The sequence below is a fragment of the Salmo salar genome, chromosome ssa20 (genome assembly GCF_905237065.1).
Source record: "Salmo salar chromosome ssa20, Ssal_v3.1, whole genome shotgun sequence".
Taxonomy (NCBI): Eukaryota; Metazoa; Chordata; class Actinopteri; order Salmoniformes; family Salmonidae; genus Salmo; species Salmo salar.
In genome coordinates this window covers 73035866-73052523 of record NC_059461.1, presented here as the reverse complement: position 1 = coordinate 73052523, position 16658 = coordinate 73035866, and the positions used below count along the sequence as shown (strand labels likewise).

The window sequence follows — 16658 nt, the reverse complement described above, 5'->3', positions numbered from 1 at the left end:
AATATTCTGAGTACATAGCCCGGCCATCACGGCTAGCTAATTTGACACCCACCAAGTTTGGCCCTCACCAAACTCAGATTTACTATAAGAAAAATTGGATTACCTTTGCTGTTCTTCATCAGAATGCACTCCCAGGACTTCTACTTCAACAACAAATGTTGTTTTGGTTCCAAATAATCCATAGTTATATCCAAATAGCTCCGTTTTGTTTGTGCTTTCAAGTCACTATCCGAAGGGTGACGCGCGAGCACATTTCGTGACAAAAAATGTCAAAATATTCCATTACCGTACTTCGAAGCATGTCAAACGCTGTTTAAAATATTTTTTTATGCGATTTTTCTCGTAAAATAGCGATAATATTCCAACCGGGCGACGTTGTATTCATTCAAAGGCTGAAGAAAAAAATGGAGTAGTCTCGTGGACGCGCATCTCCAGTGTCACTGTTCCCAGCCTGACCACTAACAAATACTCCTGCTGTTCTTCGCCCAGAGACAGGAGACACGTCATTCCACTTTCTGGCGCCTTCTGAGACCCAATGGAAGCCTTAGCCTGTTAGGGCTAGGGGGCAGTATTGACACGGCTGGATAAAAAACATACCCGATTTAATCTGGTTACCACTCCTACCCAGTAACTAGAATATGCATATACTTATTACATATGGATAGAAAACACCCTAAAGTTTCTAAAACTGTTTGAATGGTGTCTGTGAGTATAACAGAACTCAAATGGCAGGTCAAAACCTGAGAGATTCCTTTACAGGAAGTGGCCTGTCTGACCATTTCTTGAACTTCTTTTCCATCTCTATCTTTTACTAAGGATCTCTGCTCTAACATGACACTTCCCACGTCGTCCATAGGCGCTCAGAGCCCGGGAAAAAACAGAATGTCGTCATTCCAGCCCCAGGCTGAAACACATTATCGCCTTTCTCAAGTGGCCGATCAAGGGACTCTGGGCTTATGCGCGTGACCCGACCGCCCCGCATTTGTGATTTTTTCCTCTGTTTGCCGAAAAGGAGATTCCCTGTCGGAATATTATCGCTTTTCTACGAGAAAAATGGCGTAAAAATGGATTTTAAACAGCGGTTGACATGCTTCGAAGTACGGTAATGGAATATTTAGAATTTTATTGTCACGAATTGCGCCATGCGCGCGACACTTCTTTACCATTTCGGATAGTGTCTGGAACGCATCGAACAAAACGCCGCTATTCGGATATAACGATGGATTATTTTGGACCAAACCAACATTTGTTATTGAAGTAGCAGTCCTGGGTGTGCATTCTGACGAAGACAACAAAAGGTAATGAAACTTTTATAATAGTAAATATGATTATGGTGAGTGCTAAACTTGCCGGGTGTCTAAATAGCGAGCCCGTGATGCCTGGGCTATGTACTTAGAATATTGCAAAATGTGCTTTCACCAAAAAGCTATTTTAAAATCGGACATATCGAGTGCATAGAGGAGGTCTGTATCTATAATTCTTAAAATAATTGTTATGCTTTTTGTGAACGTTTATCGTGAGTAATTTAGTAAAGAAGGATAAGAAATCGTCAGACAGGCAACAGAAGGATAAGAAATCGTCAGACAGGGCACTTCCTGTATTGAATCTTCTCAGGTTTTGGCCTGCTATATGAGTTCTGTTATACTCACAGACACCATTCAAACAGTTTTAGAAACTTTAGAGTGTTTTCTATCCAAATCTACTAATTATATGCATATTCTCGTTTCTGGGCAAGAGTAGTAACCAGTTTAAATCGGGTATGTTTTTTATCCGGCCGTGCAAATACTGCCCCCTAGCCCCAACAGGTTTTAATCTGGATGGTCTCCCTTTGTTCAAAAGTACCAATATGTCATTATGGCCACTTTTGTGCTCCATCAATCTATCACCACCCACAGTGTTTCCTCTGTTACTTGCAATGGCATCATCGAAACCAAGCTCCCAGGAATTCCTCAATGACACTTTGCTGGAGCTTAAAGAGTTGATGCAGACCGGCTTGAAGTGGGGAGACACAACACTGCAAGTGAAAGTTTGTTCTGTAACATATAATGCACCTGCAAAAGCCATGGTAAAATGCATAAAGATGTATTCTGGCTACTATGGCTGTGACAGGTGCACACAAAAAGGCAGGTATGATTGGAGGATGATGTACCCGCAGGTAAAAAACATGTGTCCCAGAACTGACAAATCCTTTAGGGAATTGGTACAGCCAGAACATCACCTTGAAGGGAAAACCTCTCCTTTTTGCATCCTCCCCATTGATATGGTGAAGTCATTCCCAATTGACTATATGCACCTTTGTTGCCTCGGAGTAACCCGGAAGCTCTTGATGATGTGGACTAGGGGAAAGACTGGGGCCAGGTTGGCGTTGGTGCAAGTCAAGGAGGTAAGTCAACAACTAAACCGACTAAAGGATTCAATTCCAGACTGCTTTGCTCGCTAACCACGGGGATTGGATGACCTTGACCGTTGGAAGGCCACAGAATTCAGACAGTTTCTACTCTATACTGGGAAAGTAGTGCTGAGAAGAATCTTGTCTAAAGAACAGTACACACACTTCATGGCCTTCAGTGTTGCCATGTGCATTTTGGTTTCTCCTCAACTTTCTTCAATCCACAGTGCCTATGCTCATGCTTTACTGAACTTCTTTGTGGAGCAGGGAAGGGTTTTGTATGGTGACACATTTCTCGTGTATAATGTTCACTCCTTCTACACCTCACTGCTGATGCTGAAGAACATGGCTGCCTTGACAACTGTAGTGCTTTCAAGTTTGAGAACTACTTGCAACAACTAAAGAAGATGATCCGTTCAGGGAGGCGGCCACTTGTGCAAATTTGTAAAAGAGTGCAAGAACGCACCGTTAGAGCTTCTCCCCGCCAACAGGTCATCAAAATGAGACGGCCAAACGATGCCTACATACTTAATGATAGGTCATGCTGTGAGGTAGTGAGCCAACAAGATGCCTCAGATACTTACCTCTGCAGGGTGTTTCAGCATCTGGAATCTTGCACGCTGAGTCCTTGTGACTCAAGACTGTATTGGACTTTCCTCACCACTACGAGGAGCACACAAATGCATCTCATTGCAAAGAGCAGTCTTGTTAAGCAAGCTATTATACTTGAGGAGGACCATGGCACTCGTGTTGTGCTTACCATCTTGCACAGCCTGTAGCAAGCCCCATTTAGCTACAGCCAAGTTCACAAGCTGGATTAGTTTTGCAAACTATCTTGGCTGGTAAATCAAGAGACTGAACAGTGTGGAATTGGTGTTTTGCTTTTCTACACAGGGCACACAGTGTTATTATGTTGTACATTTTGTAAAAGAGAACACTGTTGAAGTTGTACCAGAGCAGTGGGTGGAGAAGAGAGATGGGGTGAGTTGATCAGTTAAATGGTTTACCCTTTTCAGGCAAAGGGATGGATAAATAGTTCACTTTAAACAGTGTCTCATATCTTGCAGGTCCTGTGTTGCTACTGGCCAAGAAATGCCAGCGCAACAATGATTAAGAGATGAGACCGGCCTGACAAAATATTATGGGAGAAGTACAGAATTTCCATCTTTTCATCCACTGGTAAAATAATATTTTACTGTATCCATCCACTCCCGTTTATATTGCAACGTATGCTTGGTGGTGTGGCTCTGGAGCAGGTTGCATCAGTTGAACATACGTAAGGCTAGTTCCAACGTAGAATATGTTCTAAGCCAGGCGTAAACCTGTGTCACCACCGGGTTGTAAGTAATAGCTTTTTCTACGCCAGGGTGTAAAAACGAAGTGTAATGTGGAGTAGACGTATAGTATAAATCTATAACTAGTTTCCAAGGTAAGTGTTTCATGACTAGTCATTTCGCGTCTTGTTCAATTTTCTAAATCATTATGTCGGGCGTAGGTAGGCCCAACTTATCTCTTACACCTTATTTGCGTCAAACTGGTGCAACACACTCCTGGTCAGTAGAGTCAGGAACTTCCCCCCCTTAAGTACCATATGTATTTGCTGAAAGTATTACTATGTGAATTACAAATACTCAATACCCTGTTTTGCCAGCGTTAATAGGAAAGTATTTATGACTATGTTTATTGCACGTACAGACAATTACTCTGTGGCAGAGCAATGAGCCAAATGGGGGGTTGACACCTCCAATGTTGAATCTGACGAGGAACCAGCGAAGAGGGCGGTGACTAAACCAATCAGATTCCGTGTGGAGGCACCTGGTGAGGATTTCTTAAATACTCTTATTCCATTGTTTGTATTACATGCATCAGGAAGTAGATGAAATAAATTAAAAATGTTTTGTATTGTGCTTCGTAAGATGATGATGGAAGTGAAGCACTCCAGAAAAAGACAAATGAACCCAGATAAGCACAGCTTCCAGTTCCCCAGCTTCCACCAGCCCCTAGTGGTAAGATCCTGCATTAGGCTACTAGGTCATTAAATGTATTATCAGCAAGTTGATGGGAAGTTTGACACACATTCAAGTATGTGGGTGAAGAAAAGCTTACAGTTAATGCAAGTACTAGTCTTAAATTGAGACGGCATGAAATGATAACCTAATGACAGTTGATATGACAAGAAATTACCACACCCATCTGATCTTGACATACTTGATTATTAGTCACATTACCAAAGTGTAACAGTTCTTTATTTTATTTTATTAGCAACTTCAAGATCCAGTGTCTTTGAAAAGACCCTACAAGGTACATAATGTTTCAAGTCTGATAAACAAGTCTACTTTCTAAAAGTTCTGTTCTCACCAACTGTATGGGATGAACAGGGAAATCTGTTAAGTGTGTACTGTAAATGTGGTAACGGTTTGACATCTGTGATATTCTCTGAAGTTGCAGATGCCGAGGACTTGAGGCCATGTGCCACCTCAAGCCAGAGCGACAGTAAGTGTCTGGTTGTAGTTTGTTAGGGTAAACAATTTAATTGTATGAAGTATTATAGCTTTACAAACCTTTCAAAGCCACTCAATAGAATACAATTACCATCACATTTTTGCATATTAGGTTATTTCAAGTCTTATTTCTACTTTGTGCATACTGTTAGAACTTTCCAAATACTTGTGGTGCTGTGTATGGGTGAAACTTGTATTTACAACAGTAGTGAAATCACCATATTCTTCTTGGGTAAAACACAAGTGTGATGCCATGTTTGTAAATATCTGTATGCATTTGCCATCAAACTAAAAGCATTATTTAAAACAAAAAAATATGCTTAGCATTTATTTTTGTTGGGATTCATTAACCTTCCCACTGAGCTCCTGACTGACATCCCTTCACTCTTGGTTCTGTGCCAGTTTCAAAAGCATGCAAAGTATGTCTTCATTTTTTCCTTCTGTTTTCTCAGTTAGTCCAAGTGGCAGCCAGGAAGAAGCTGGCCAAGACACAGCATCAGAATCAGGTTTCTTTAGCCATCAAGATATTGATCTCGAAGTCGTAAATGTAGAAAGTTTAAATAACAGCATGATTTTTTACTTATATTTTAGACCAAGAGCTGCCATCCCTGCTTGATGAGCCTATGGCTTCTGAGATGCATGCTGGATACATTAAAGGTATATTATGTTAGCCTATATGTTACAAAATGTTGCTTCTCTTGTATTATCAACATCAATTTCAAATTGTATGGCTGTCAGCAGCTATAAGGTTATCAATACTACTAATATATATGAAGGGAGGATATTTTGATCAAGGTATTTCACATGGCCTTGATACATGTCCTGCCTGGTACTCATGGCTTCTATCATCACGCTGCTTGCAGCTAAACTGCTGAGTCTTATTATTTTGCAGATCTTCAAGCAGTGGAGATGAGGATAATGGTGAAACTGGAGATGATCCGTACAGAGTTCAAGACTGTTCTGAACCAAGTTCTGGAGGCCATAGAGGCCCGGCAGCCAAAGGAGTCGGAATCCTTGGGGCAACTTGAAATGCTGCAAAACCCTGCAGAAACAAATGAGGAACTGAAGGATATCTGTGAAACACAAAGACTCCCACTATCGAAAGAAAATGGTAAGGATGGCCATTTTGAAATCTATCTGTTTGTAAAAAAATGGGAAATCTACATCAAGTATTTTAACAGCAATTGACAAAAATAAGTTTGCTCTTTATCAAGAGCCAATTGAATGTGTCCAGATTTGAGAGAAGATTGCAACCTGCAATATTATTGAATCTAAATATCTTAATGTCAACGAAATGCAGTTGTCATATATGCCATATGCCTATTTAGTGTTTGGATTGATTTCCCAATTAACACTTAACTTATCTTAAGAAGAAACAATCAGCCCTCTGCCTGTTTACACAAGTTTTAGCCCATGATTACATGATACACTACACAAATGATTTCTCATTACTATCAATCAGAACTTTATGGCCAGCTGTTTTAGCTGAGGAACACACAAATGAGTGGGAGTTTTTAAAATATTGTTTATTTTTTTATCAGATCCGATACCTGACCCTCTGCTGTGGCCTGGACCTGGGCTCAGGAATCAGACGAATGATGAGAAAAATTGGAACAGAGGAGCTGTGGACAGGCTACTCCTTGAAGGGCAGGAAGGGGAAGAGGGCCTTTAATGAGCTATCAATCTATGATGCTGTCACAAGTAAGTAAATGCACAAGTTTAGATTGTTGTTTAGTAGATAGTATTATTGGTCAAGTGATGGTAAGTCAAATGTGTATTTATTAACATTTAAAATGAATTAAATCAGTAACAAGGCAGTTACAAACTAAATGTGAACTCCTACCACCTGTTAAGATTAGTGAGAGGACAAAGGAAAGGTGGAGAGAGGTCTCATGGCCAAAACTGCCTATGAGGGATGAGAGGGACAATACCCAACCTCTGTCTCAGCCAGCATAGGTGGAAAAGTAATGATATGACATGGAATGTACCATTTCAATTATTTTTCACAACATAGGAGCATCCCTGAAAGCACACCCCAAGGCTACCTACCAAGAGGTAGATGACAAAATAGCAGACGCTCTCAAACATGCACCAGCTCGGCTCAAGAGTAAGAGAAAGGTATGATTAAAAATAACACTGATTTTTTTAAATGTTTTTGCTTCACTTTAATCCAGTCGGTCAGTATAGGTAAAGGATTGTGCTAGTACAAAAGGAATGTAGTAGGGAGTCGACGTTAAACCGGCATTTTGATCATTTGTTTATGGAAAATAATGACCAATTTGTGTTATTGTGACTTCCAGGAGCGGGTTGAGGAAGCAGTGGATGAGGATAGAGCAGCAGCACCTGAATAAACATAACATAGTTATTCACTTTTAGCTTTAAGCAGTTTCACAGTTCTTGATTGGAGTGCAGTGTTCATGTTTTTACTGACTTGTTATTTTGTGAGCTTATTGCTGTGATCTTGTTTCCGAATCTATTGTGATACAGTTTAAGTAAAAAAAAAAAAATGTAAACGTATTTTCTGGAATTTTGCATATTTCGTCAGTGGACACCTACCGACAGGATACTGTGTATATGTTCAGGGTAGATTAAATGACATGTCTTAAGGGGCCTCCCGAGTGGTGCAGTGGTCTAAGATACTGCATCGCAGTGCAAGCTGCGTTGCTACAGATGCTGGTTCGATACCTGTCTGTGTCACAGCCAGCCGCGACTGGGAGACCCATGAGGTGATGCACAATTGGCCCAGTGTCGTTAGGGGAGGGTTTGGCCGGCCGGGATGTCCTTGTCCCATCACACTGTTACGTGCCTTATTGGTACTGTAGGTACCCACTGACGAAAGTTATGTTCCCAGTGGTTACCAGAAACTGCATTTTATGGGGCTCTCAACGTACTTTCTGACGTTTAGCAACATTATGAGATTTACCTAAAAATACACATATTTAACTGTTTAAAATCCACCACATTTCTACGTCCTGAAAAGACTTGAGACGTAAGTTTTGTCAGCGGACACCACAGCTACGTAGAAGGCACCTTTCACAATAACATGACTTATGTAGGGACTAAAATAACTTTGTGGTCACATCCTGGAATGTAATTTTGTAGCGACTCCTGTGGCAGGCCGGGTGCATGCACGCCATAACGTCGCTAAACGTCAGAAAGTACATTGAGAGCACCATAAAATGCAGTTTCTGGTAACCACTGGGAACGTAACTTTCGTCAGTGGGTACCTACAGTACCAATAAGGCACGTTACAGTGTGCACGTTCAGGGAAGATTCAAGGACATCTCTTATAAAGTTACTGAATAACGTTATTTAGCTGTTTAAAATCCCCCACTTTTCTACGTCCTGAAAAGACTTGGGACGTAAGTTTTGTCAGCAGACACCACAGCTACGTAGAAGGAACATTTCACAATAACGTTATCATGACTTATGTAGGGACTAAAATTACTTTCTGGTCATGTCCTGGAACGTAATTTTGTTAGCTGGGTAGTTAAGTAAAGGTTGAATAATAAATCTTGTTTCTCATGGTCTGAGAGTCCTTTAGGTGCCTTTTGGCAAACTCCAAGTGGGCTGTCATGTGCCTTTTACTGAGGAGTGGCTTCGTCTGGCCACTCTGCCATAAAGGCCTGATTTGTGGAGTGCTGCAGAGATGGTTGACCATCTGGAAGGTTCTCCTATCTCCACAGAGAAACTCTGGAGCTCTGTCAGAGTGACCATCGGGTTCTTGGTCACCTGCGTGACCAAGGCCCTTCTCACCCGATTGTTCAGTTTGGCCGGTTGGCCAGCTCTTGGAAGAGTCTTGGTGGTTTCAAACTTCTTCCATTTAAGAATGATGGAGGGCACTGTGTTCTAAATGACGATCAATGGAAACAGGATGCACCTGAGATCAATTTCGAGACTCAAAACAAAGGGTCAACTGTTTTACTTATGTAAATAAGGTATTTCTGTTTTTATTTTCAATAAAGTTTTCAAATATTTCTACAAAACTGTTTTCGCTTTGTCATTATGGGGTATTGTGTGTAGATTGATGAGGCAAACATGTTATTTAATACATTTTAGAACAAGGCTGTAACGTAACAAAATGCTGAAAAAGGGAAAGGGTCTGAATACTTTCCGAATGCACTGTATGATACCTACTAATCGTCTAGTTACTTTAGACAGAAAGGAAAGTAGAGGATGGGTGGGCGTAATCGGCAAACATCTAAAAATCCATAGCATTTTAGCTAACCCTTATGTGTAACCTTTATCTAACCAGGCAAGTCAGTTAAGAGCACATTCTTACTTACAATGACGCCATTTATTCTAAACTTATCCCAACCTGCTACATAAATTCTCCTAACCTTTGTTGTTAGTTCCCTTAACTGCACACTTGAATTCTCCCTGTAATTCTCCTTTGTTGTGGTGGCGCAACATGCAACCTGGTCTGAGAGAAAGACGTATAATACAATACATCCTCCAAGATGTATGGTAAATAATGTCATCCAATTGTATGCTATTCCACAACCGGGTATATATGATACTATACTTCCTATATGTCCTATTATTCATATGATATTGTACGACCACTATTCCATTCATAATGTAACTCTCTAAATGGCATTGTCACAGAATTACTTATACAATAAACCAGTGTAGAAGTATGCCTGTTATTTTCTTAAATGTATTAACAAAGCCTATACTCCACTTACGTCTGTAAAGGAAGTTGACTAGCAGAATGTGTGTTTTTCATTGGAGTGTTGTTTGATGTACTTTTACTGATTGGCTGCGATGTTGAACAAACAGGGAAAGCTTTTCATCCGCTGAATGTCAGGAATTTTAGGCAGAGGTGAAAATCCACGCAACACCTTTTCAAGTGACAGTTACACAACAAACTGGGTCCTTCAAACAAAGGCCACAGGTGAAATGACAACAGTGTCTCTGCAAGGCTGGCTTGCCTATGTTTCTCAGAGTCGTGGCTAAACAAGGACATAAATATACATCTCACTGGTTTTTCTATGCATCGTCAAGACCGGATGGCAGACTCGGGTAAGACAAAGGGAAGAGGGGTGTGTCAGCTGGTGCACCATCTCTATTGTTAATGAAGTCTGAAGTTTTTGCTCGCCTGAGTTAGAATACCTTATGATGAGCTGCAGACCATAGTATATATCCAACCTGGTCTCATAGCATTTCGTATTATTCTGTACGTTAATTCGAGGCACTCCATTTGGTATGATATGTTATGTTATGTTTTGTATGGTATGTATTAATTTGTGGATGTCCATCACACATTTCATATGATATGTTACAAATTACAATTTGTATTATGCAGTACCAGTCAAATGTTTGGACACACCTACTCATTCCAGGGTTTTTCTTTATTTGTACTATTTTCTACATTGTAAAATAGTAGTGAAGACATCAAAACTATGAAATACACATATGGAATCATATAGCAACCAAGAAAGTGTTAAACAAATCAAAATATATTTTATATTTGAAATTCTTCAAAGTAGCCACCCTTTGCCTTGATGACAGCTTTGCACTGTCACGTCCTGACCCTAGCAAGATGTCATTTTCTATAGTAGAGTAGGGCAGGGCGTGACAGGGGGTGTTTTGGGCTGTTCTATGTTTTCTATTTCTATGATTAAGTTCTAGTTTGTCTATTTCTATGTTGGGATTGTTTGGGGTTGATCTCTAATTGGGGGCAGCTGATCCTCATTGCCTCTGATTAGAGATCATATTTAAGTAGGGGTTTTTGTCTTCCTGTTTGTGGGTTATTATCTTTTTAGTAGTGTGTTGTCCTCTCTGTGTCACCTATTGTTGTTTTTTGTATATTCAAGTATTTAAGTGTATTGTATTCAGTTTCACATTTAATAAATATGTGGAACTACGAACACGCTGCATTTTGGTCCGATCCTTCGAACAGCTGTGACATGCACACTCTTGGCATTCTCTCGACCAGCTTCATGAGGTAGTCTCCTGGAATGCATTTCAATTAACAGGGGTGCCTTGTTAAAAGTTAATTTGTGGAATTTCTTTCCTTCTTAACCTGTTAGGGCTAGGGGGCAGTATTTACACGGCCGGATAAAAAACGTACCCGAATTAATCTGGTTATTACTACTGCCCAGAAACTAGAATATGCATATAATTATTGGCTTTGGATAGAAAACACCCTAAAGTTTCTAAAACTGTTTGAATGGTGTCTGTGAGTATAACAGAACTCATATGGCAGGCAAAAACCTGAGAAGATTCTGTATAGGAAGTGCCCTCTCTGACCATTCCTTGAGCTTCTTGACAGTGTTTATTGAAGACTGAGGATCTTTGCTGTAACGTGACACTTCCTACGGCTCCCATAGGCTCTCAGAAGGCGGGAAAAAGCTGAATGATGTCGAGGCAGCCCCTGGCTGAAAAACATTAGCGCGTTTGGATAGTGGGTGGTCAGAGTACTATGAGACTGAGGCGCGTGCACGAGTCGACCCCATGTTTTTATTTTCTCTCTCTTTGTACTAAAACACAGATTCCCAGTCGGAATATTATCACTTTTTTACGAGAAAAATGGCATAAAAATTTATTTTAAACAGCGGTTGACATGCTTCGAAGTACGGTAATGGAATATTTAGATTTTTTTTGTCACGAAACGCGTCGTGCGCGTCACCCTTCTTTACCATTCGGATAGTGTCTTGAACGCACGAACAAAACGCCGCTATTTGGATATAACTATGGATTATTTTGAACCAAACCAACATTTGTTATTGAAGTAGAAGTCCTGGGAGTGCATTCTGACGAAGAACAGCAAAGGTAATAACATTTTTCTTATAGTAAATCTGACTTTGGTGAGGGCTAAACTTGGTGGGTGTCTAAATAGCTAGCCCTGTGATGCTGGGCTATCTATTTAGAATATTGCAAAATGTGCTTTCACCGAAAAGCTATTTTAAAATCGGACATAGCGAGTGCATAGAGGAGTTCTGTATCTATAATTCTTAAAATAATTGTTATGTTTTTTGTGAACGTTTATCGTGAGTAATTTAGTAAATTCACCGGAAGTTTGCGGGGGGTATGCTAGTTCTGAACGTCACATTCTAATGTAAAAAGCTGGTTTTTGATATAAATATGAACTTGATTGAACAAAATATGCATGTATTGTATAACATAATGTCCTAAGATTGTCATCTGATGAAGATCATCAAAGGTTAGTGCTGCATTTAGCTGTGGTTTGGGTTTATGTGACATTATATGCTAGCTTGAAAAATGGGTGTCTGATTATTTCTGGCTGGTTACTCTGCTGACATAATCTAATGTTTTGCTTTCGTTGTAAAGCCTTTTTGAAATCGGACAGTGTGGTTAGATTAACGAGAGTCTTGTCTTTAAAATTGTGTAAAATAGTCATATGTTTGAGAAATTGAAGTAATAGCATTTCTAAGGTATTTGAATAACGCGCCACGGGATTCCACTGGCTGTTACGTAGGTGGGACGAAATCGTCCCACTGGCCCTAGAGAAGTTCATGTGTTTGAGCCAATCAATTGTGTTGTGACAAGGTAAGGGTGGTATGCAGAAGATAGCCCTATTTGGTAAAAGACCAAGTCCATATTATGGCAAGAACAGCTCAAATAAGCAAAGAGAAAGGACAGTCCATCATTACTTTAAGACATGAAGGTCAGTCAATACGGAACATTTCAAGAACTTTGAAACTTTCTTCAAGTGCAGTTGCAAAAACAATCAAGTGCTATGATGAAATTGGCTCTCATGAGGACTGCCACAGGAAAGGAAGACCCAGAGTTAGACCTGCTGCAAAGGATAAGTTCATTGGAGTTAACTGCACCTCAACATCAACTGTTCAGAGGAGACTGCGTGAATTAGGTCTTCATGGTCGAATTACTGCAAAGAAACCACTACTTAAGGACACCAATAATAAGAAGAGACTTGCTGGGGCCAAGAAACACATGCAATGGACATTAGACTGGTGGAAATCTGTCCTTTGGTCTGATGAGTCCAAATTTTAGATTTTTGGTTCCAACTGCCGTGTCTTTGTGAGACACAGAGTAGGTGAACGGATGATCTCCGCATGTGTGGTTCCCACCGTGAAGCATGGAGGAGGAGGTGTGGGGGTGCTTTGCTGGTGACACTGTCAGGGATTAATTTAGAATTCAAGGCACACTTAACCAGCATGGCTACCACAGCATTCTGCAGCGATACGCCATCCCATGTGGTTTGCACTTAGTGGGACTATCTGTTAATCAACAGGACATTGACCCAACACACCTCCAGGCTGTGTAAGGGCTATTTCAAAAAGGAGAGTGCTGCATCAGATGACCTGGCCTCGACAATCACCCGACCTCAACCCAACTAAGTTGGTTTGGGATGAGTTGGACCGCAGAGTGAAAGAAAAGCAGCCAACAAGTGCTCAGCATATGTGGGAACTCCTTCAAGACTGTTGGAAAAGCATTCCAGGTGAAGCTGGTTGAGAGAATCCCAAGAGTGTGCAAAGCTTTCATCAAGGCTACTTTGAAGAATCTAAAATCTTAAATATATTTAGATTTTTTTAACTCTTTTTTTGGTTACTACATGATTCAATGTGTTATTTCATACTTTTGATGTCTTCACTATTATTCTACAATGTAGAACACAGTAAAAATAAAGAAAAAACTCTTGAATGAGTAGGTATGTCCAAACTTTTGACTGGTACTGTATGTTATGAATTTGCAAAACGTACAATAATTTACAAATTTGCAAAACATAGTATATGTTACGAATTTGCAAACGTATGATATGTTACGATTTCATTTATAATGTATTTTTTGGGGTATTTTACCCCCCTTTTCTCCCCAATTTCGTGATATCCAATTGGGATCCAATTACGATTTTGTCTCATCGCTGCAACTCCTCAACTGGCTCGGGAGAGGCGAAGGTCGAGACATGCATCCTCTGAAACATGACCAGCTAAACCGCACTTCTTAACATCCGCCTGCTTAACCCGGAAGACAGCTTCACCAATGTGTCGGAGCAAGCACCGTTCAACTGATGACCGAAGTCAGCCTGCAGGTGCTCAGCCCGCCACATGGAGTCGCTAGAGCGCGATGAGCCAAGTAAAGCCCCCCGGCCAAACCCTCCCCTAACCCGGACGACGCTGTGCCAATTGTGTGCTGCCCCATGGGACTCCCGGTCACAGCCAGTTGTGACACAGCCAGGATCTGAAGTGACGCCTCAAGCACTGTGATGCAGTGCCTTAGACCGCTACGCCACTCGGGAGGCCTATGTTACGAATTCTGGCTAGTTGGCTAATGTTAGCTAGGCTAGGGGTTAGGGTTAAGATTAGGGTTAAGTTTAGGAGTTAGGTTAAAGGGTTAGGGTAAGGGGAAGGTTTAGCTAAAAAGGTTAAGGTTAGGGTTAGGAGGAGGGTTATCTGAAAGGGTTAATGTTAGGGTTAGGGAAAGGGTTAGCTAACATGCTAAGTAGTTGCAAAGTAGCTAAAAAGTAGTTGAAAAGTTGCTAATTAGCTAAAATACTAAAGTTGTCCTTGATGAGATTTAAACTCACAACCTATGGGTTGCTAGACGTTCGCGTTATACGCCTTATGTAACCATACCAAATGTAACATATCATACTCATTTGAGTGTCCCGGATTTACTGTACATTTACTATGTTACATCTAGTAGTCTATGAGACCACGCTGATTTACCAAGAGAGTTTTCGTCTATATTTGTCGTTGCTGTCTATTTACCACAACAAACCAATGCTATCACTAAGACTGCACTCAATGTCCGCACATTCAGAGGTGACGTTTCTCATGGCCGGTGATTTTAATTCAGGGAAACTGAAATCTAATTTACCACCTGTGCAACTAGAGGCGACAAAACTCTAGATCACCTTTACTCCACACACAGAAACACATACAATTCCCGCCCTCGCCCTCCCTTTGGCAAATCAGACCATAACTCTATGCTCTTGGATCCTGCTTACAAGCAAAAACTCAACAGGAAGTACCAGTGATGAGCTCAATACAGAAGTGGTCCGATGAAGCGTATGCTAAGCTACAGGACTGTTTCGCAAGCATAGACTGGAATATGTTCTGGGATTTATCCGATAACATTGAGAAGTTTAACACATCATTCACCGGCTTCATGAATAAGTGCATCGACAGCGACGTCCCCACAGTAACCGTACATACAGTACATACCCCAACCAGAAGCCATGGATTACAGGCAACACCCGCACTGAGCTTAAGGTTAGAGCTGCCGCTTTCAAGAAGCAGGACAGTAATCAAGACGCTTCTAAGAAATCCTACTGCGACCTCCGACGAAACATCAAACAGGCAAAGCATCAATACAGGACTAAGATCGAATCCTACAACGCTTGATGGATGTGGCAGGGTTTGCAAATTATCCCGGATGACATAAGGAAACCCAGCTACATGCTGCCCAGTGACGCAAGCCTACCAGACGAGCTAAATGCCTTCTATGCTAACTTTGAGGCAAGCCACACAAGACCATGCATGAGAGCACAAGCTGTTCCGGAAGTCTGTGTGATTTTGTTCTCCGTAGCCAATGTGAGTAAGACCTTTAAACAAGTTTATATTCGCAAGGCAGTCGGGCCAGACAGAATACCAGGATGTGTACTCAGAGCATGAGCTGACCAGCTGGCAAGTGTCTTCACTGACATTTTCACCCTAACACTGACCCGGTCTGTGATACTAACTTGTTTCCAGCAGACCGCCATAGTCCCTGTGCCCAAGAATGCCAAGGTAACCTGCCTAAATAACTATCGCACTCACATCTCTAGCCATTAAATGTTTTGAAAGGCTGGTCATGGCTCACGTCAACACCATCATCCCAGACACCCTAAACACACTCCAATTCGCATACTGCCACAACAGATCAAAAGATGACGCAATCTCTTTTGCATTCCACACTACCCTCACCCAGCTGGACAAAAGGAATACATATGAAAGAATCCTGTTCATTAACTACAGCTCAGCATTCAACACCATAATTCCCTCCAACTTCATCACCGAGCACAGGACCCTGGGACTGAACACCTCGCTCTGCAACTGGATCCTGGACTTCCTGATGGGCCGCCCCCCAGGTGTGAGGGAAGGTAACAACACATCCGCCATGCTGATCATCAGGGGTGTGTGCTTAGTCCCCTCCTGTACTTCCTGTTCACCCACGACTGGGTGGCCACAGTGAAATGGGTTGAGAGCTTCAAGTTCCTCTGTGTCCACATCACTAAGGAATTAACATGGTCCACACACACCCACATAGTTGAGAAGAGGCAACAACAGTGCCTCTTCCCCTGCAGGAGCATGAAAAGATTTGGCATGGCCCTCGGATCCTCAAAACGTTCTACAGCTGCACAATTGAGAGCATCTTGACTGGTACGACAACTGCAAGACACCCGACCGCAAGGCGCTACATTTACATTTACATCATTTAGCAGACGCTCTTATCCAGAGCGACTTACAAATTGGTGCATTCACCTTACGATATCCAGTGGAACAACCACTTTACAATAGTACATCTATATATATATATATTTTCAACTTGTGCTCTCATGCATGGTCTTGTGTGGCTTGCCTCAAAGGGGGGAGGGTTAGAAGGATTACTTTATCCTATCCCAGGTATTCCTTAAAGAGGTGGGGTTTCAGGTGTCTCCGGAAGGTGGTGATTGACTACGCTGTCCTGGCATCGTGAGGGAGCTTGTTCCACCATTGGGGTGCCAGAGCAGTGAACAGTTTTGACTGGGCTGAGCGGGAACTGTACTTCCGCAGAGGTAGGGAGGCAAGCAGGCCAGA

General features: G+C 41.6%; 1 long non-coding RNA gene across 4 annotated transcripts; it reads left to right on the top strand.

Moving 5' to 3' along the window:
• The first annotated feature begins 1443 nt into the window (after positions 1-1443).
• On the top strand, positions 1444-8581 carry LOC106581287 (uncharacterized). 4 transcript variants are annotated; one of them, XR_006761022.1, is made up of 9 exons: positions 1444-3568; positions 4085-4207; positions 4306-4395; positions 4652-4690; positions 4832-4882; positions 5343-5547; positions 5783-6001; positions 6432-6591; positions 6905-8581. It is a non-coding gene; the product is annotated as an uncharacterized lncRNA (long non-coding RNA). The 4 variants fall into 4 exon arrangements; XR_001323061.2 differs by having other exon boundaries at positions 1444-4207; positions 5343-5396; positions 5482-5547; XR_006761021.1 differs by having other exon boundaries at positions 1444-4207; positions 6905-7008; positions 7191-8580.
• Positions 8582-16658: the final 8077 nt, after the last annotated feature.